The sequence below is a fragment of the Pocillopora verrucosa genome, chromosome 5 (genome assembly GCF_036669915.1).
Source record: "Pocillopora verrucosa isolate sample1 chromosome 5, ASM3666991v2, whole genome shotgun sequence".
Taxonomy (NCBI): domain Eukaryota; kingdom Metazoa; phylum Cnidaria; class Anthozoa; order Scleractinia; family Pocilloporidae; genus Pocillopora; species Pocillopora verrucosa.
The window spans coordinates 7695774-7718941 of NC_089316.1; the positions used below are offsets into that span (position 1 = coordinate 7695774).

At 35.8% G+C, this 23168-nt stretch overlaps 1 pseudogene; it reads left to right on the top strand.

Moving 5' to 3' along the window:
- The first annotated feature begins 796 nt into the window (after window positions 1–796).
- On the top strand, window positions 797–17617 carry LOC136280677 (uromodulin-like; annotated as a pseudogene).
- Window positions 17618–23168: the final 5551 nt, after the last annotated feature.

Here is a 23168-nt window from a genome sequence, read left to right on the forward strand (position 1 = left end):
CATGATTTTTAAAGGAAGGAACCGTAGTTTTGTAAACTTGGTTTGTAAACACTAATGGTATTTAGCAAGGTTGTGCTATTATGTTAGTTGATTATATTCACCATAGCTAAGCGATTCTAACAACCTACGTTGACTAGCAAAAGTAAAAATTAAAAAATGTCATCCTAGATTTGTACGCTTAGAAAACTTTCGAAAACTGGTATAAATCTGCTCATTGACGCAAGACAAGAATGTTTTTTTTTTCGGCTTCAATTCATATGAATTTCCTCTGTTTACGATAACCGTTCGAAAAAAAAGGCTATAGGGAACTTCTTCACACTTATATTCTTTTAATAAACACTTAATAGTCAAGCACATGTTTATTGAAACTGGAGGTTGACTTTGTCATATATATGTCATTTCGTGCATTTTATCATTCAGGTGGCTAATATCTAAAAAACTCGCCCTCGTTTTCCTTAGAAACTTGGACCGTACTGGAGACCTAATAACCTTCTTGGACTGAAATCGCTAATATAATGTAGAGGAGCACAATAAGATTTTACGGGGGTCAGTAATTATAGAATCATAACACCTTTGGCACCTGACCACAGGGGACACTTTCAAGGAATTAATAATAACAATTCATAGTCCAAGAAGGATTACTCCAAGTCAATCCGTTGCATTAGGTTAAATTTTTCACCTGATATTATTTTACCAATTTAGCTTTTGTGCAAAGAGCCTAGACAGGAAGAGGGAAGTTCATATCTAATATTAATGATCCTCTTGGCTTGAAACCAACAGTTTCTATCGTAACCATAGATACCCGACAGGAATAAAAGAATACGCATTTGGCTCAATAACACTAAAGTTGGGCACCAAAGACCGTTGGATCTTTGAAGGTAAGAAATGATCATACTTAATGCATGGATAACTTGAGTTTGGCTTTCATTCCATGATATAAATTTAATATCCACTCTTGACTCCTCTATTTCTGTGTACTTGAAATCAAGCGAAAATGAAATTTACCGAGCTTCCAAATGTGGGTATAAAAACATTTGGCGAGAAAACATCTTCAGCTATCTGAAATAAACAAGATAATTTTTAGTTTCCTACAACGGGATTCCTTTTTGAACCTTTTCTCAATGATATTTCTTTAAGTTTATGATTACACCCCTTCTCGAAATTGTAGTTCCATCGTTACCGTAAATATAGAAAAGTGCTAAATTATAAAAAGTCAGTGCTTGTCACCAATTGTGAAACTGGAAACGACAGGAAATTCCAAAGAGCGATGAGGGAGGATTTAATGCTGTGACGAAGCCCGCTGTTTGAGTTCAAATTACAGTAAAAAATATAGAGTTGACGACAAAAATTTTCCTCGTTTGAAATATCCAACTTGTCAAAAACTATGGATGTTTTTTCTCTCTGTACTTATGAAGATTTCCTTTCAAAAATGATTTTGTCTTCCTTCAAAAATTTATGACTTTGAAATAGAAGAACCTTGAAAAATATGGAAGTTGGTTTTCATGTCTCCTAATCGGAAAAATGAGTCGGGAACTAATTGTTGGCTCACAGGTCCCGTTAAGTCTGCAGCAGTTTTATCTAACGATAAAAACCTGAAAATGTTTTATAATTTAGAAGGTATTCAATGAAGGCCTTGGAGGCGCTTCGATCAATTTTATGAGGTGTTTTTACCCTGATAATTAGAAAAAAAAAGAAAGAAAGAAAAAAAAAAGAAAAAAAAACCAAAAACGCTGAATCCATGGATCGATCTTGTAAATTTAAAGGTGTTGTTTCTCAGAAACTCGAAAGAACTTGACTTTTTATGTGACTGCAGTAACGGAGTTTGTTTATCTAATGTTCTCGAGAATATGTTTATAATGTTATTTCCTTAAACGCACTCCACTGACTATAGTCATGGAGCAATTGAAGTTAATGTTTTGGAAATTTGTGTGGCAAAATCCATGAGTCTAATCTGAAGGCAAACACCGATAGAATCGTAGCTCGCCAAAGTCTTTCCATATATTCCAAACGCGTTCCCACGCATTTTATTTGCTTCAATCATTTCAATGGGTCTGGACTGACTGCTATTAAGTTTGTTAACATCCCATATTCAATACAAAAGGGTCGGTATCTATTACTTAACCATTATTGAATGCAGGTGGTGTTATTTCTGTTTAAAAATAATTCATTTCAGCTCGTGTTATTTCCCATCACTCTTTATTTTTATTTGCTGACTCACTACAGTTAATGCTCTGAGCTTATAACTGGTCATTGTGACAAAACTAAAATCCTGAACTCAACAAACATGATTTTTAAGGGAAGGAACCTTAGTCTTGTAAACGTGTTTTGTTGACATTAATGGTATTTAGCAAGGGTGTGTTGTTATAATGAGCCATCGACAGTCTTCATACAGTCCTGATGCATCGAAGCATAGGTCGTAATTTTCTCGGCAAATTTATTGAATTTTTGTATTTTAAGATCAGGCGTTTACGAGAGATTTTCTGTTTGTTCAATCTAAAGAGCTTATTAGAACTCATCATACATTGATTTTGACGTTAATGAATGTGAGGGAAGATAAAATAACTTATCAATTTGGACTTTAAATTATTTTAGGTTAGTGCGTTCCTGTGTTATTTCGAATAATTAGGAGGGAAAAACGATAATATATTTTGTTCGATGTAGTGAAGCGGGTGGTACAGCTTAACAACTACAAACACGATATTCGACATTCAAAAAATAGTTTCCCTTATTAATTTCTTCGAATTAGAACAAGAGACTCACAATCCATCAAAGAACGTGACTGATCTTATAATTTCAGATTTATTTCAAGATAAAGTCTAAATTAAGAATTCATGTTTTTGGAAAATGGAAGCGAACTGTGCGAGTGCAGGGTTAACGTCTTTTTCGGCCGATAAGGTTACGCCAACCTGTCTGGTCCTTCACACCGATTACCATATTTTATGAGAATTTTCTTTTCGTCAATTATCGACGCTTCAGTCAAGCTTATCAGGGGTTTTCCCCCTGAGAGTGAAAATAAAAAATAAAAAAAAAAAACCAAATGCTGAATCTATGGATCGATCTTGAAAATTCCAAGGTGTTGTTTCTCAGAGAGTCGAAGGAACTTGGCTTTTTATGTGATTGCATTATCTAGGCATGTTCATCTAATGTTCTTAAGTATATGTTTATAATGTTGTCGTCTTTTTCTATCCCCGTCTTATCTTATTTCCCATTATACTTTGTTTTTATTTCGATGGTTGACAACAGTTGAAGCACTGAGCTAATAAGGTGTCGTATGACAAGACTAAAAACTTGAGCCTAACAAGCGTGATTTTAAAGGAAAGGAACCTTAGTCTTGTAAACTTGTTTTTTAGACATCAATGGTATTTAGCAAGGGTGTGTTATTATAATACGCCAAATCGGAAATTTGCAGAAGTATTTTGTTACAAAAAAAGAACTGTTACGGTGAAGAATTGCTTCATTCAAAACCACTTCAATCCTAACGCCCAGCTCATATTTACATGGACGGGTAATCAATTCGATCAAAAATATTTCGTTGTTGTTTCGCAGACGGGAATTCGCTAATTTGCATGGAAGAAAAATTGGCCGCTCTCAGCCAACTTAAGCGAAGTCATTTTTATAGACGAACAATGCTGGCATTTGGAACAAACCACTCTTTCTGGTTTTAAGACATTGTTTATAAAAAAAAGGGTAGCCGGTCTCATAAGCTTTTAGCCATTTTGTGGAATTGAAAAAAGTCTTCCGAGAGTTAAGTTTTGAAGTGTAGGCTTTTAAACTTGCCAAATAACAAATAGCTTGATTGAGATGATCCTTAAAAAACTTTTGCACAGAAGCTTAGTGCAATTTTCCAACTTTTTTTTTCCAAAATTAATCTCACAGCAAGGATCCCCTAGACTGAAATTATTCAAGTTTATATTATTCAGTGTTTTTAAAACGATGTAGCTCGAATCAATATTTTTCAACCTCTGAAAAATGATGTAAGCGGACGTTTTTTTCGAAATAAGAAACAAAAAATGAATGACAAAAAACAATGACAGATAAAGGAGTTGTTTTAAGAAAACAAGTAACGGAAATATAGAGATGATTACATCACCATAGCTAAGCAATTTTAACAACCTACGTTGGCTAACAAAAGTAAAAAATTTAAAATGTTATTCTGGGTTTGTACGTTTCGAAACTTTCGAAACCTGATATAAATCTGCCCATTGATGCAAGACAAGAAGGTTTTTTTTCGGCTTCAATTCGCATGAATTTCTTCTGTTCACAATAACAGTTCAAAGAAAAAAGCCACGGGGAACCTCTTCACTAATACATTTCTTTAATAAACCCTCAATAGTCAGGCAACTGTTTATTGAAACTGGTGCTTGACTTTGTCGTATATGTAAATCCGTGCATTCGATCGTTGAGGTGCTTAATATCTCATAAACTTTGACCAAGTATGATCTTCTTTGAAGGATACCCTAGTAAATCGCCCTCATTTTTCTTAGAAACTTGGACCGTGCAGAAGACTTAATTACCTTCTTCGACTGAACTCGCTAATGTAGTGCAGAAGGAGCACAATAGGACTTTACGGGGGTCAGTCATCATATAATTATAACGCCTTTGGCACCTGACCACAGACGACACTTTCAAGGAATTAATAATAACAATTTATAGTCCAAGACGCATGACTCTACTCAATCCGTTGCATTAGGTTCAATTTTTCACCTAGTATTATTTTACCAGTTTAACTTTTGGTGCAAAGAGCCCAAACAGGAAGAAAGCAGTTCACTTCTAATATTAATATTCATCTTGGCTTGAAACCAACAGTTGCTATCGTAACCATACCTACCAGACAGTAATTAAAGAAAACACGATTGGCTCAATAACACTAAAGCTGGGCACCAAAGAACATTGGATCTTTGAGGGTATAAAGTGATATATTTAATGCATGGATAACTTGAGTTTGACTTTCATTCCATAATATAAATTGAATATCCACTCTTAACTTCTTTATTTCTGTGTGGCTGAAAAAAAAAACGAAAGTGAAAAATACCGAGCTTTCAAATGTGGATATAACAAACTTTGGCGAAAAAGCAGCACGCTATTTGAAATAAACAAGATCATTGTCCTTAATTTTAGTTTCCTACAAGGGTTTACTTCTGTAGAAATTGTGGTTCCATCATTACCGTAAATAGAGAAAAGTTCCAAATTATAAAAAGTCAATGCTGGCGGTTCCAAGCTCGTCACAAATTGTGAAACTCGAAACGACAGGAAATTCCATAAAGTGATGAGAGAGGTATTAATGCAGTGACGAAGCCCGCTGTTTGGGTTCAATTTACGGTAAAGAAAAATATAGTTGATGACAAAAATCTTCTTCATTTGAAATATCTAACTTGCCAAAAATTACAGTTGTTTTTTTCTGTACTTAGAAAGATTTCCTTCACAGATTGTTTTGTCCTATCCCTCAACCTAGACCAATATGCGGCTGGTTTGAATTCCGTTCATACTATGACAAAGGTGATGATTTTGAACAAGAAGAACCTCGAAAAAATATGGAAGTTGATTTACATGGCTTCCCATCAGAAAGATAAGTCGGGAACCAAACGTTGGCCCACATGTCTCTTTAACCTTAGGTCTGCAACAATTTTATCTAACGGAGGAAAACCTGAAAATGTCTTATAATTTAAAAGTTCTTCCAATGAAGTCCTTGGAAGCCAGATCCGATACTGAATGGTTTGGATGAATCCAATCATAAATTACGGTACACCTTTTCCAAACATCAATTTGCTATTATCTTTGAGATGAAAATGGCGCTTAAAACAACATTCAGGGGTTCTCCTTCGACAATCTTTATTCAATACTGATGTTTCGAGACATAGGTCGTAAGTTGCTCAGAAAATGTATGGAATTTTTTGTTGTTTAATATCCACCATCTAAGGGGGATTTATTGTTTGTTCAAACTAAAGGGCTTATTAGAAAGGGAAGATGAAATGGCTAATGACTCAGGACTTCAAATTATTGCGTTCCTGTATTATTTCGAGTAAGTAGGAAGGCCAAACGAGAAAATATTTTGCTCGCTGTAGTGAAGTGGGAGTTACATCTTAACAACTTCAAACACGATATTCTAAATTCAAAAAGGAGTTTCTCTTATTCATTTCATCGAATTGGAACAAGAGACTCACAATCTATCTAAGAACGTGGCTTATTTCATAATTTCAGACATATTTCAAGATACAGTCTTAAGTAAGAATTCGTGTTTTTGGAAAATGAAAGCTAACTGTATATACTACTATATTGATGATCATCTCACTTGGAAACACCATATCAGCTATGTATGTAAACAAATCGCTAAATCAATAGGTATTATATTCAGGTCTCGCTTTTTCTTATCCTCTACAACCAAGCTCACTTTGTACTACACCTTAATTTATCCTTATATCGTCTATTGTAACTGTGCTTGGTCGTCCACATACGTATCTAACTTAAATAGAATTTACTACTTGCAAAAGCGAGCTGTGTGGGCTATCACCAACTCAGACTATCGAGCCCATTCCGCTCCTTTATTCTCCAAACTAGGAATTTTAGATATTTTCCAAGTCAATACGTTTGAAATCGCCAAATTCATGTTTTATTATAAAAATAACTTATTGCCTCCATTGCTTCTCAATCTTTTTGTAACGAATAGCCAAATTCACAAATATGGTACTAGAACAGCCAGTAATTATCGAACGCATTTGTGCCGTACAAATCTCAAGCAGTTTACAATTCTTTACCAAGGTCCTAAAATTTGGAACTCTCTTCCTGTTTCAGTCACTCGTTCGTCAAACCTTCTAAGTTTTAAGACGAAAATGCAAGAGTTTTTACTTAAATAATCCTTGAATTGGCCTAGCCGCACATTCGCAGCACTTTTTCTTTACTTTATTTATTAATGTAAGTGAGGTGGCTCTCCCATAAGCCCGGTGGCTTCCTGAGTCTCCTCACCTTCTAGCTATAACCGCTGTTAATAATCTTTTTTTTGTATTATGTAAATAAGGCAAATAAAATATGATGATGATGATGAACTGTGCGAGTGATTTTTTTTGGCGGATAAGGTTACGCCAGCCTGTCTACTCCTACACACCGATTACCATTATCCGCAGGATTTCGTGAGCGGGACTTTCGGTACATAAGATCTATTTTTATTACCATATTTTTGTGAGAATTTTCTTTTCGTCAATTATTGACGCTTCAATTAAACTTGTAAGGAGTTTCCCCTGAGAATGAAACAAAAAAAACAAAACAAACACACAAACGAAGAAACGTCGAATTTATGGATCGATCTTAAAATTTGAAGTTCAGAAACTCGAAAAACTTGGCTTTTTATGTGACTGCATTATCGGAATATGTTCACCTAATTTTCTTAGGAATATTTTTGTCTTACGCACTCCATTGACTATAATTATGAAGCAATTGAAGTTAATACAAAATCCCTTTTTCTAATCTGTTAATGAACACCGATAGAGTCGTAGCCCCTCAAAACCAAAGTCTTTCTAAATAGCACAACGGAAGACATTGGAAACGTGTTCATTCGTAGTCTTTAAAACGCGTACCCACGACTTGGCAGGGGCGGGACTGACGGCTGTTAACTTTGTTAACATCCCAGTTTCAACACCAATAGGCCGGTTTCTCTTACTAAATCCATTATTAAATGTAGGTGGTCCACACCAAGTTTGTGGCACACTGAAAGCATCAATATTGAGTTCCGTTGTCTTGAGGAAGCATGGAATTCTCAGCGTTTCTGGTATTCGCAGTCTGGACTTCATCGACGACTTACTTGACGTTTGGTAAAGGTGAGTTACAAAATGCGCATCATTTTCTATCCCTATATTCATACTCCAGCCCTTGCTATCATATTTTCCGTCACTCTATATTTCTATTTCGCTGATTTACAACAGTTGATGCATTGAGCTTATTAACGTGTCGTTATGACAAAATTAAAAAACCTGAATTCAACAAAGATGATTTTTAAAGGAAGGAACCTCAGTCTTGTAAACTTCTTTTGTAAATATTAACAGTATTTAACAAAGGAGTGTTATTATGATGGGCCATATCGGAAATTTGCAGTTGTTATAAAAAAAACTAAGAACTACTTCGATGAAGTATTTCTTCATGCAAAACCCCTTAAATCCTATCGCTCAGCTCATATTTACATGGAAGGGTAATTAATTCTATCAAAAACATATCGTTGCTGTTGAGCAGACGGGAATTCGTTAATTTGCATGAAAGAAAAATTGGCGGCTTATCGCCAACATAAGCGGAGTCATTTTTATAGAAGAAAAATGCTGGCATTTGGAATAGACCACGTTTTCTGATTTTAAAAATTTGTTTATAAAGATAGGGTAGCCCGTCTTATAAGTTTCTAACCATTTTTGTGGAATTGAAAAAACCCTTTGGCGCAAAATCCTTGTGGGTATTACTTTCTGAAGTGGAGGGTTCAAACTTGCCAAAGAACAAATAAGATGATTGCGAAGATCTTTGACAAAATCTCTGCACAGAAGCTTCGTGTAATTTTCCAATTTTGTGTTCTTTCAAAATTAATCTCACTGCAAGGATAGCTTGACTGACATTTCTTCAAATATGTATTATTCGGAATTTTTAAAACTCTGTTGCTGTGATCGATATTTTCCATCAGCAGAAAAATGTGTGGGTGGACTTTATTCGACATGAATACATAAAAACGATGAGCAGATAAATGAATTGTTTTCAGAAACAAACGACGGAAATAAAGAGTTGATTATATTCACCATAGCTAAGTAATTCTAACAACCTACTTTGGCTTGCAAAAGTAAAAATTAATTCTAGATTTGTGCGTTTAGAAAACTTTGAAAAAAACTAATATAACTCTGTTGACTGACGAAAGACAAGAATGTTTTTTTTTTGGCTTCGATTTGCATGAATTTCCCCTGTTCACGATAACAGTTTGAAGTAAAGGGCCACAAGGAACCTCTTCAGCTAATCATCTCTTTAATAAACACTCAATAGTCGAGCACCTGTTTAAATTAAGGGAAAAAAAACCCTCAAAGAACATCCCTGGTCTAACTTTTTGAAATATAAAATGGCTCCCTACAAGAGAATTCAAATTAAGTTAATTGCACTGATGACAATGATATTGAAGAAGCAAACACTAATTAACTCCCTTTGCTGAGATCGGAGAATTTTTGCTAAGAGATTTGTTCTTAGAACTTTTTACTCGAAATTTAATTCTTTTTGCGACGGAAAAGTATGCCTTTATAATCATATTTCAATTTGTCTATTTTAGAGCGAGAGCGCGCAATGGTGTTTCCGGACTATTACTTCTTTGCTGAAAGACGACTGGTAAACCATACTATCGAAACAAGAAAAGTCAAGAACTTTGATGATTGTGAGCTTTTGTGCTATCTGAACGACAACTGTGTCAGTCTTAACTTCAAAAAAGATCCAGAGAATACGGACCCAGTTCACATCTGTGAACTGAATAACGCCACGCATCTGAAATATGACAATAAGTTGAAAAATAATGTCAATTTTTATTATCGAGGCTCGAAGGTGAGTTACAACTAAATTAAAAAAATTGTTGCCTTGGGATAATATAAAAACAGTAAGTATGCTTATGCAAATTTTCTTGCTTTCCATCATTCGGTATTGAGTTTCTTCTTTTATTCAATCCGTCCATCTTTCTTTCGTTATTTCATTATATCTATTTATTGTTTCTTCTTCAGAACGCTTGTGACAAGAGTTCCCACTGCGAAAATAACGCAACATGCCAGTCTGGATTTACACTCAAGGGATATCGATGCTCATGTCCTCCTGGATACGAGGGAGAACGTTGTGAAAAGGGTATAAGTCTTAGTCAACACTTGAAATGACGTATATGTGAGATTTTTTTCTGATTCGCAATACTCATCTAACAAATCTCCTTTAGTTACTGAAAGTGGCGTGAATTCGTGAATTCAATATAGTTTATTGAGCGTGTGTAAAGTTTTGTTCGCTTGCTCGTTTGTATATTTTTGTTTTGTGTTTTGTACATGTTTGCCGGTATTTTTTATCTACACATTTTTTTCATCTTGAACATTTGACACCTTTTCCGTGGAAAGAGCATGTTGTATGCTTAATAGAGTAACTGCAAGGAGAGTTCAGAAATAAAAGCTTAATTGAAAGAACCGCTGAAACGAGAAGCTACATTTAAATTGAGGATTTTGTGGATTGATAATGTCAGAAAGTGATATCTTTCCCTCCCTTTTTCTCATTTTCGTTCTAATTTTATGACAGATACTGATGAATGCGTAACAATTCCTGGCACATGTCACGTGAACGCCACATGTAATAACACGCACGGATCATACGTCTGAAACTGCAAACCTGGATATACCGGTGATGGACAGAATTGTACCGGTACATTCACTGGTTTTAAGAATATTGTCGATACTTGATGACTTTTATAACGAGTGTTTGTTTAGTCTGATTCTTTGTCTTGTTTTTTGAAACCGTGGAAAAACTGATTTAATATATGTAACATAGGTGGGACATTTACCGAACTTAAAGTCATTACTTGTTAGATTTTTACTTTGATAATTTTCTTCGCTCTTTGAGACAATCTCGTATTCCAGAAATGGGTTAACGACATCTATAGAAAATAATCGTCAATATGGTAATAGCTTATGCTCCGTAAAATTTTTCATAATTAGAACTTTTCTTTATGTCTATGATCTAATAGATGTTGACGAATGTAATGGAAATCACACTTGTCACAACAACGCTAGTTGCACAAACACCATTGGATCACATGTATGTGAATGCAACCCCGGATTTACTGGAAATGGAAGTGATTGCGCAGGTAAATCTGATGACTTTCCGTTCAACATAATGTGAAGTCCGCAGAAAGTATTTTGATAATTAAGCTTTAAACCCAGCGCCGCTGGTTTTGGCATAGCAAGAAAATGAGATTATTGATGATTTATTTAACGATAGCTTCAATCACGTCAAGCGCTTAGGTCATAAACCTGAGTTGATGATGAACAACTCTGGTCTGTATGATTACCTCTTTGTCTGCTGTTGGATTGATTAACGATAAAGTATGATAACGGAGGGAAGTATTTCGCAAATTAGTTTCGACATTTAATTGAAATTCAATGAATTCGCTAAACATAAACATTAAATAGTAATTCTATGTTGCTGAATCATATGCATGGCAGATGTCTACTGAACATATTTTATCTGTTTTCCATTTAAATTAATTCTTTTTTTCTTTTCATTTTAATCGCGCCGATTTCCTTTAGGTCTAAGGTTTAGTTGTGGGAAATGCTTCTCTTTTCACTGTGATTACTGATGTTTATATGGGACACTATCAACTTTTTTGGCGACCTTGATCCTGCATAGTATTATTTTGTTACGTTGCGCATCCAATTTCCGAGTCTGAGCTATGTGTGTATTTTCTCTTCCAGACATTGACGAGTGCAAAATAAACGTTTGCCATCAGAATGCCTCCTGCACTAATACCAAGGGCTCGTACATCTGCACTTGCAGTCTTGGATACATTGGAGATGGCTTGGACTGCAAAGGTAAGTTTGGTTTCTTTCATGCCTTTCAAGTTGCTAGGGTAAGTATTCAATAGACTCGGTTTGAATCGTTGCTGGTCTGGTAATGATTACCAACCATTTTGCCGCTTTGTGGTGTTTCATCCAAATTAAGATTACCAGATCTCCTTTCATTTGTACTTCAGCGATATTAAATCCTCTGGCGAAACGTTTTGTTGCGTCATCTGCAACATGTTGAAGTCGGCTGATCTGCTCTACAATGTTATACTATTTTTTTTTAGTTAATTATTTATTTATTTTAGAATGAGGCCTTTAGTCATGGACGAGCATTCGTTGTTAAGAACAAGTCTCTGTAAGAATCAAACATCTTGGGAAATGAAAATTTTCAACCCCCCTTCAAGTTTTGCATACAGTTAGGCACTCAGGGGAGATGCACAAAAATGCCCTTTTTAAAGGTCGCAGCACTCTTATTGCCATGGTAACAACAACTGCTTGTTCGAGGCCTGGGGCCTCATTTTCATACAAAAACGTCGCAAAAAAAGAGTGAAATGTTTATTTCTCTATCTCAAGCTAAATACAACATTACAAATTGGCACTTCTACCATACATAGTGAAATCAGTTCGTCTTCACTTTGATTCATTCAATTTTCCCTGAGAGTCAATGTGAACACACCAATAGATTATTCATCTCGGTACAGTTTCGGTCAATTTTTTTGTCGGGTAAAACAGGGAAAACGTTTATCTGAAATTCTCCAAAAGTACACCGATTCTGGAACTGAAACTACCCACCTAGCTGGTTATAATATTCTAGCTTTTAAATATGTGAAAACCTCTGCGGGCCTTCCTCTCCTTTTTATAGGGGCAATTCGCGAAAAAAGCTCAAAATAAGATACTGCAAAATTTGGCGATGTTTACATCTGATGTTCTCAACAACAAATGTTTCAGACAAATGAAACATGCACGGCTTTGGAAGAATGTTATCTTATGAGCAATATCCCGAAGAGAAATCTCGCCTCTGGTTGTCATCTTTAAAAAAAAAATGATCAAACTTCTTGGAGGACTACTCGACGTAACTTTAAACATATATCTCAAATCGAGTGCATATCACCCAGATTCCGAGTGTTGCCCCTTCTTTCATGAAATTTGAGCAACCCAAAGTCCTCTGAAGATACACTGATATACTTGTATGTCATTTGAAACATGTTGAAGTCGGCTGATCTACACTGAAGTATCCTCACACCGATCAATTGTCATAAACATGTACGTTGTAACGATGGCGTGACGCTGCATTTCTCCATGAAGGAGACATAGGCATCTCCTTACAAAGAGCAGATACGGGCAGTTATCATTTTCTTGTGACAGGAACTAAGATATTTCAAATCATCTGAAAACTGTCAGAAAACTGTTAAAAAAATTTGCATAAGATATGACGAGGAGAGACTTGTCACCACCGAAGTGCTATCGAGTCAATCAGTGTTTCCTTCCATGTATTGATAACTAAAAAATCATAACAAAGTTCGAAATAAAAGATTTAATGAAATCATAATGTTATAATTCCACCTTTCAAACAACTTATTATCCACACGCAAATCGCAACTTGTCACTTGAACGAAACTCCCCATGATTAATATGTAATCTGGATTTCTTCATGCCTTCAGGAAAAAGAACAGCGATTTCTTCACCATTATTTTCCATTCTTTTTTCCCGGATATCTTTTACAAGCTTAAAGAAAGATGAATATAACGCAATCTCCCAGTGTTTACATGAGAGGAAGTCAAATGTCTCTTTAATTTTCCCCTGAGGTGGCCGGCTCACCAGGAAGAAAAGGAAGATCGTTCGGTCTAATAACGTTAGTCTGTGGAGACTATCAAGCTAATAGCTGAGAGAATTGTGCCCTTTGGTTCATCAGTGACAGCATGAATTATTTCAAATCTGTATTTCTCGGTCCAAGCGACATCAAAAATAGTTCCTTTGTAATTTTGTAAGCTCTTTCTATAGCATTTTATTGTCAAGGGAAATAATTCTCAAGGCTCAAAGCCAATATAACGTTCGAGCACGTGAAAGACTCCCTGAAAAAAGGTAAATTTTGGAAATTGATTGTGATTAAATCCCTGTTCCGTTTTCTGTACTGCAGGGATACTGAATAGTTTGTAATGATTTTCGCGCGAGTAGTACAAATTGCTATTGTGACGACTAGGTTTTACATGTAGTACTGCCGCTAACAAGCTGCGATTTCTGCTCTTAGATTCTCAGTGTTTACGAACGTTCAATTGAATTATAACATTATGATTTCATTTAATCTTTTATTTCGAACTTTGTTATGATTTTTTCTTTATCAAGACATGGAAGGAAACATGGTAGGCCTCGATATATTATTTTACCTTGATTTAGTGTCTAAACTTTCCGCTAGTAAGGCATTACTTTTAATTTGGATCAAAATAAGTGAGTTGTACATGGTTACAGATGTTGACTCGGTGTCTACAACCCCGCTTCCTTGTTAAGTCACGATTTAATCACTTTATTTAACTATTTTACAACAACACTTCGGTTAACTACCACTCACATCTCTCGGCTTATTCGAAAGAAACGCACACTAAACGTTCCGTTGAAAGCGTGTGAAACAGTGCCAGATATGGGGCGATAAAACACGTGCTGCAAACAGGTTCGGCTATGTAGAGATAAACGAAGTCGCTTATAAATGTTAATCAAATTAAGAATAAAAGTATGTGACTGAAGAGATTTGGCGATATAGGTGCGATTACGGGAATAAATATTTCATGCGTGGTCACGCCGCGACAATGCCTGTGATGATAGTGTGATCACAAAGGAAAATAACATATGTGGGTTTGCCTCCTATACGAGACAGTAGCCACACAAATTGTGATTAGAATTATGAATGGAAAACGTTATCACAGACTGAGAAGCCTGTAATGATAACGTGATCACAAGGGGAAATAGCATATGTGGCTACACCTTCTATAGAAGGCAGTAGCTACATAAATTGGGATTAGAAAACGTTATCACAGACTGGTAATTAGTTGTGATGACGGCTTTTAGTGGGAAGCCGCAAGATACCAAGATACTTCTGTGTGATGAGCACGTCCCTTATGAGTTGGGAAATACCTTTAAAACAAACCAAACTATAAAAACAGCGTTCATTTTTTGACACCTGCTCAATTTCAAATGCTGAAGACATAATGCTGTTAAGAGCAATGGTCTATAACTTTCGAACTTTTTTTAAAAAATCGCGGGCACTTAACCCCATCTATAAAGCCCGCCTAGTCCACCCATACTTGCCCGCTAACATGGCGTATCGATGGTATTCTTATGACTTCAACTCGAGACCTGTAGTAAAGATTTCCTAAAATCTCTTGAAATAAATAAAAGATCGAATCTTTTTCTTAACATTTATTGGAAAAAAATGTGGGAATGAAAGATCTTGATGACAGATTACTTCAACGTTCGACGGTCGTTTTGCGCCGCCTTGAACAGTAAAAATTTACGCCAACTTGTAAGCCTGATATCTCCAATGTTACCTGAACAATGTTTGTTTGTTGATGAATTGATTCCATTCATGAAAAAGCGGGGGAAATTCAAAGGTCAAAGGAGAAAAGTTATGATGACGTAGCTATATTTGGGGTCACCTCTTAAACCAGTTTATTGGTCAGAATAAAGTCCTGGTACTTATTTCGTTCAGAATGAAAGCAAATTCCAGAAGTTCTCCTAATATTATGGAAGTATCTGTTGAGTTTGGACAAAAGCAAATATCTCTGAGCGACACTGTCGCAATGGGATAAATATTTGGTTACCCAATGAATGTAAACAATCGATCCGTTATTAACGCTCGGAAGGGTTGATTTCACTTACCATTTTGAGAACGAAAAATCTCGAAAATTAAAAGATTATTGTGAATTCCAACCTAGTTTATTTGCTGGTGATTGGTGACTTACTAAAAATCTGATGCCTTTAAGGTACATTTGCAGTTGATCCTCCTTGTCATGCCAACGGTTTAGTTATTCATCTTTAGATATTACATAAATTACATCATGCTTTTGAGTGGGTCTTAATTTCGTTTTTCAAATGTTTCAATTTTTCTTATCAGTACGAGGAATTGCGAGTGGAGATGGCGAAGCTTCATAACGACGAAGAGTTCATGTTCGGGCCAGTGGTTCTTTCTCCTCGTTTTGCTTTGCCTGATGAATTTTCCACATCATTAGCAACCTATTTAACTGCAGTAATACAGCTAAAAGGGTTGCCAAAGCCACGATAGGCGCAAAAGTAGTTTTCTTGCCAAAACTCGTCCCCAGGATCTTCGGCCTTTTCTCATCTCGGTAACCGGGCTGAATTTTCTCATATGAACCCAAGGCGAAATTCGTCCCGGTAAGCGGGCCAACCCGGTCAACCGGGCATATATGAAGAGGCCCTAAGATCTAATTGCTTTGAAAGACTGTTCGTGAACGATATTTTTAGAACTTCTTTCGATGGCTTTAAACAAACTTTACAGCTACTCTATATGAAGCGATGAATTCTAATTAAATCCTGGTTACTCACTGAACTGTCGGTTGTAACGGAAACGGAAGTTAAGACCTAAGACCTACGACCCGAAAACTGAGAAACCATATTTCATTTATTTTTTGATGGCAATGAGAGAGGAACGGAAGCCGAAAAGGGACAATCCAAAAATATTTCGCAAATCCAGAAAAATATTCAGAATCGATATGTTTTAGACAAATTGCTTTTGAAAAGTTGTCCATTTTGTTGAAATTCAGATTATCTGACCTCCTTTCATGTGTATTTCAGCTATATTAAATCCTCTGGCGAAACATTTCGTACATCATTTTATTGAAGGCGGCTGATTTGCCATACAACAAATTATACTAAGATTTTTTTTTATTTTAGAATGAAGTCTTTACCCTTATATTAGCACTCGTTGTTAAAATGGCAACAAGAATGTTATTTCTTTTTCCAAAATAAAACCCTTCGTATATATACCATATAAGTGCCTAGCTGCACACAAAATTTGAACAGGGTTGAATTTTTTTTTTTATTTTCCACGCCTGATTCGTATGGAGACAAATTATCTTAAATATCATGTGATTTCTCAAATCACTTTTCTTACCCTTGTCGACTAAAAATATCCTACAACAGCACAAGTTTATCTCTTGTAAAACGCAAGTTCTGCAGCTGGTTGGTAGACTGCCTGAATTATAGAACGGTAAAAAAATATATATAACCATTGGTATTAATGACTATAATCCTGTCCTGTCACAATTGTAATTTCACTTTGCAGCCGATCCTTGCCACCATTACAAAAACCTTAGTAAAGCCAACCGAATGATCAGTGCCATAACACTTCACTCGCTTACAGATTTGTGTGACAAGGGACTCTCTGACGGATGGTATCGCTTTGTGGGAGCTGCAGGAACAAAAATGCCGACAAGGAAGGAAAACAATTACAATTGTGGTGCAACTTATTCAGGCTGGTTGAAAGATGCTCATCCTAAAGTAGGCGATGGTGAGGTTTCCCGGACGGTTTGCTTTGATCGTTCTTCTGTTACATGTGAGAAGACAAAATTGATTTCAGTGAAAAACTGTGGATTGTACCATATCTACAAACTTTCTAAAACACCATTATGTCCTTACCGCTACTGTGGTACAAACTGAATGAAAAGCAAAGAGCTGCATTAATTGATTGTTGGTACTTATACTTTGGGGATTTAGAGTGGTCATCATAATCATCAATAGTTTGGGTAGATTTTTATACTGGTGATTTCCGTCTATTGAACTTTCAATAATTCATCAAATTATTTATTTGTAACTCTATTGGAGATTATATACCACATAGCCGGAGTAGTGCTTTTCCAACACGGCCTTGTTCAAAAGTTATTAGGCGCAGCCGAGTAGTTTAAACATTTTCGGCAAATTTGTCAACATCCTGCGTGGCGTATTAAGCCGGTAAACCGATAGAAGGCGTGGCTTCTTGCTTTGATTACTTAAATATGGGTGAAGTTTGTCAGAAATGATTAATTTATCGTTATTTGTGATCAAGTCACTCATTCTCATTAAAACCGTCAAAAAGCGCGATAACACCAATCAGAGCTCTCAAACTAGAAGGGCAAAGATTTAAATTAATTTATCGCTGTATGAACGCGTGGTGACGGAGCACACGACCAGGAATTATAAAAAAAATAAAAAATAAAAAAAAATTTAAAAAATTTAAAAAATAAAAAATGGCGAGGAATAATGATGTGTAAAATTAAATGAAGGCACAAACTTTAAAATACTACTGAAGAAGACTTCAACTTAGACAGGGCAAATGCAGACTTTGTGGTAGGAATCAGTCTAACAATTGTGATCAGATAATCTCTACGGAAATTTTCTAAAGTTTAAAAGTTTTCAGGTGAAAAGTTTTTTACCGGTAAAATTTATGTCCATTTTTAGGGCATAATGATAAATTCTTTATTCATTAACTTCACCCAGGTTAATCTTAAAAATCCAAAGACAACAACAGCTTGATGTGACTAAACAAGAAGAAGCTGTTTGGAAACTCAAAATTGAATCGCTTTGAAAGTTGCCCTAACTTTCTACACATTTGGAGTATGACGTGTCTGTTTTGTGGAACAGCTTTATTTAGCTGTATTTTAGGGGTGATCGAGTAAATCAGCGCAATATTTAAAAAAGTGTTGATCTGTGTGTATTATAGTTTTTTCGAGGAATGTTCAAGTGCAATCCAGAATAGCGATTTATAATTAGGATGTGTGATAATGAGTGCTCCAGATGTCTTCATAAGTGGAGTTCGTATCAAGCTGTTATGGTCGTATTCTCTCTATAATTTAAACTACCAATACAGCTATGTTTTATAGATTCTAAGTGACAACTAGAACTTCCTTAAATAGTTCTGCAGGTAGAATCTAACACTTTTGCCTGAAGGTTCTAGGCTCTAATACAGAATCTGACAGGGAAATGTTCAGTGAAATCCAGCCGAATTGTTGCTTATAAAGACACGCAAGTTTATTTTTACTGAACAATTAGGAAACAAACTGCTCCAGGCATGTTTTTTTAATGAATGAAGACAGCCGAATTCACAGGAACATGAAGATTCCTTGGGATGCCAGGGCTGTAAAACTCGGCTGCTTTTGGCTCATATCGCCTTTCACTCGACTCATTGGAAAGCACATCAGAGCAAGCTCCTAGTTATTCACTCGTAGGGGGGCCGATGTAATTTCTGAGGCTTGCTTCATTGCGATGACCGGGGATCAGAAAGATGAGTTAGCCAATGAGTTACATCCGAACTTTATTACAAAGTTTGGTATTCTAACTCACTCTGAATCAAATGTTATTCACGATTCTTTGTATATTTGTGTTTATCTCATGCCTGAAAAGAAAGTTGAAAACAAAGTTACCGAGGCAAAACAAAATCTTGTTTCTCTATAAAGCTAAGAAACGTATCAGAATATGGATAAACCATAGGCGGGCTATTCATAGGAAACTGATAATTCAAGTTAATTCATTCTGAGGCTCAACCCTATAAATTTTGTAGAGGAGCCTGGCGAATTTAAACTAATTATTTGAGGAGAAATTGGGTCGTACAGCTCCTAACTTATACAATAAACATTTACCTTATATGGGTATCGTGAAGAGATTTACCACTAGAGTAAATGTGGCAGCCCTTCAACAAAACAGAAGGAACCGAGAGTGAAAAATATCCGTAACAACAGCAAGGCAAAGTCAAGACCGATGCGTGTCGCCGAAGCCATTCGCAGGAAAGCCGGGTCGATCATGACTGGTTGTAACATAACTTGTCACAAGCTCAGTAATAAATGGTGAAAGTTTGCTTATAATTGGTAGAGTAGAAAGGAGAAACTTTTATTTAAGTTTATTTAATCGTTACAATAAGTTACACATCGTTTATCTCAACGATTTTAAAATATAGAGTGTATTTGTTGCATTTAACATACACTTGAAGAACGGACGGGAAGAAGGAAGGAGATCTCATTGCAATGTTATTGATATCTAAAGAACTGAGAAAAATTGGTTTTAACTTTACTTACAATTTTTTCAGTTGTAAATAGGGGGAGAGTTTGCGAAGCTGATGGTACAGTGTAGGTGGCAAGTAGAGAGAAGGGGATATCAATAAAATGCGATTAAGAAGACCACATTGTTTTTCAGTACGGCGTTTGGAATTGTAAGTTGCTATTCAATTGAGAGTGTTTAGGAGAAAATATAGAAATAGAAAATGTGGATATTTCTCAGTGCTTCAGTCTGTTTATTTAAAGTGCGCTCCATTGATTTTCATGAGAAGAAGAGAAGAAAAAAAAAATATTCGTATTTGTTTGTGAACGACGAATGGTGACTCCTACCTAATAAAACGTGAAACTTCCTAGACATTTGTATTCAAAGACATTCAAACGTGCCCAAACTGACCGCTGCTAAATCATTATCTGTTATATAAATAGGTCGGTTTGTGTTGATTAATCCATTACTGAATGTTTGTCGTCGACTCAAAATTTGTGTCGCACTCAAAACGTAAGTACAATGAAGTGTACTGTTTGACGAATCATGGAGTTTTTTGGGTGTTTCTCATTCACCCTACTAACTACATAGATGACTTCTATTGCATTTGATGAAGGTGAGTTATATACTGCGAATTATTAATTTATACATTCAGCAGTCGAAATTTTGAATAATTCGATCGCTAAAATTATATTCGTGTACCCTGATTGATTTCGACAGTTTCATTTCGTTTCGCCGATACATTTTTGTTTAAGCGGTGAGCTAATTTAATCTACTAGTTATATGCAGCTGAAAATTATGGGTAAGTTGAAAAATTAAGCAGCTGAAAATTAAGGGTAAGTTGGATTGTTGCTCCTTCTCCCTCCTGTTGCGCTTCAAACCCGAACCCAACAAACATGAAGAGTAAGAGAATAAATTATTTCTTGTAACTTGGTTTTGTGAATGTGAACAGATGGAATTTAACATTTGGGCGCTTACATATCATCCCCCTTCGAAAAATTAAAAATAGTTTCAAAATAAACCAAAAGCCTCTGGAGCTAAGAATTAAGGACGCCTATTCCTCTGAATTACGCACAGTATGAATGAATGGCTCTACTCATAAGTTGATTTTGGGGCCGGCCCTCTTTAACCTATACATAAACGATTTACCTGCCATCCCGAAAAGTGGCTCATTGAAATCATTTGTTGACGACTCAAAGCTGTACTTGTCGTTTCCTGTCAAAGATGCTACCACAGTGGTGCAGCTGATAAACGAAGACCTGGCTAAGATCGCTACGTGGTGCTGTTATAATGGTCTCCTCATCAACCCTGATAAGACTAAACTCTTAGTGATGGGAAATCGCCAGATACTGCTAAGACTCCCCAAAGATTTTCATGTCACTTTACTAGGCAAAGAAGTTACTCCATCCAACTCAGCGAGGCAACGCTAAGCTTTGAGGAACATATTACGAACACTGTCTCATATTGTTTTGCTAGCCTATGCCAAATTAACAGAATTAAACATCTTTTTTACTCAAAGTCTTTGGAGAATGTTATCCACGCTTTGGTATTTAGTCAATTGTTTTATTGTTCTCCTGTATGGTCCAGTACATCAAAGAAGAACTCTCCAAACTGCAAAGTGTCCAGAATTTTGCTGCAAGAGTTGTAACACCTGTCCTGAGGGACTTAAATTGGCTTCCTGTTAGTAGTATGTTGAAATATTCTGTTGGCATTCTCACGTTTAAATGTGTCAATGGACAAGCGCCTTGATATCTCTGTTCCCGCTTTGTCACTAGGGCTACCATACACGTCGAAATACTAGAAATAAGAACAAATTAGATTCTCCGGGATACAAATCTGCTTCTGGGCAGTGATCTTTTCCGTACCGATCAGTAACTATGTGGAACTCATTCATTTGCCGACTGCTATCACTGATTGTAATAACCTAGCAATGTTTAAGAGGAAATTGAAAGGTTATCTTTTCCAATTGTATTTTTCAAATAGTTAATCGTATCATTATACGATGATTGTTATATATTCACAAATTAGGACTGAACGCCCTTTTATTGTAGGTAATATTTAATATTCATTTGTAAATTAGGATTGATTGGTAGTTTTCCTAATGTAGACAACAACCAATGTATTTGTGTAAATTAGGACTGAAAAGCCTTCTTGGAGCACTAATAAAGATCTTATCTTATTTTATTTTGTATCGTAAAGAAGCACATTTTGCCATTGAAGAGAACTTTTTTGTATAAGAAAAATTTTGGTAGATGATCGTTAATGAGTAGATCAACTTTTTCGTAATTCAGATTCGTGTGATGAATGACGATAGCTTGTCTTTCCCTTGTTTTGATATCACCTAGTTCTTAGGATTGAAGGAAAAGTATCGACGCCCAGGTTCCTAAGTAAATAGAACCTCAAGTGACAAAACGCTTTTCAAAACAATTCCGACCACTACTTCTTTGCCGAAAGACGTTTGCTAAACCATACCATTGCAGAAAAACGCGTCAAGAACTTGGATGACTGTGAGCTAATGTGCTATCTGAACGACAACTGTGTCAGTCTTAACTTCAAAAAAGCTCCTAACAATAATGAACCAGTTCACATTTGTGACGCACGATGTCACGCATCTGAAATATGACAGTGACTTGACAACTGATGCCAATTTTTTTATTATCGTAGTTCGAAGATGAGTTACAAATTGATTTTTCGAAATTATCGCCTTGGAATAAGACAAAAACAATAATTAATGTTTATGCATATTCTCGTGCATTCGATCATTCGGTATTTAGTTTCTTCTTTCATTCAATCCCTCCATCTTTCTTTCCTTATTTCATTGTTTTGTTTCTTCTTCAGAACGCTTGTTACAAGAGTTCCCAGTGCCAAAATAACGCAACTTGCCAGCCTGGATTTACGCTCAAGGGATATCGATGCTTGTGTCCCCCTACATTCGAGGGAGAAATTTTTAGAAAAGGTTATTTTTCACTTCATGCCTAAAATTACCTAAGCTGCAATTTCCATTCTGGTATAGGGAGAAAATACTATAGTTGATAATTTGTGTTATGACTGTCTTCAATCATGTGACGAATCTCTGGGGTCATGTTCCAAAATTGTCGATGAATAATTTTGACGCGTTCTGTCTTTTCTCTGTCGTTAATTTGGACGGAGGTTGCGATAATTAGAGGCAAAGGGAAGGTAGTTTAGTAAAGGTTAGAAATAGAAATGTATAATATGGAATATTAATAAATATATACATATCATATGCGTATCAGTTTTAAACAAAATCTGAGCGCTCGATCATATAAATTGCAATAACTGCCGGCGAAAAGGTGATAAACTCCTTCGCAACAAACTGCAATAATTCAACCAAAAATGTAATTATTGTGTTACACAATTAGAGCCTGGAATTATTATCTTGATGTAATACGAAGTATACATGGCTGAGCGACTGTTAATCGCTTCATATTCTCGTTGATGTCCGATTTTTGATTAATAAAATTTTGCTCTTCATACAACAACATTGGTGTTATTAAAATTTCGCGTATTGAATTATGTAATATTTAGTTCTTCATTCTTCCAGAGACTATGATTCGTTCTATCTTGATTGTAAGGAAAGTATGCTTGTTCTCTTTCAAACATTGA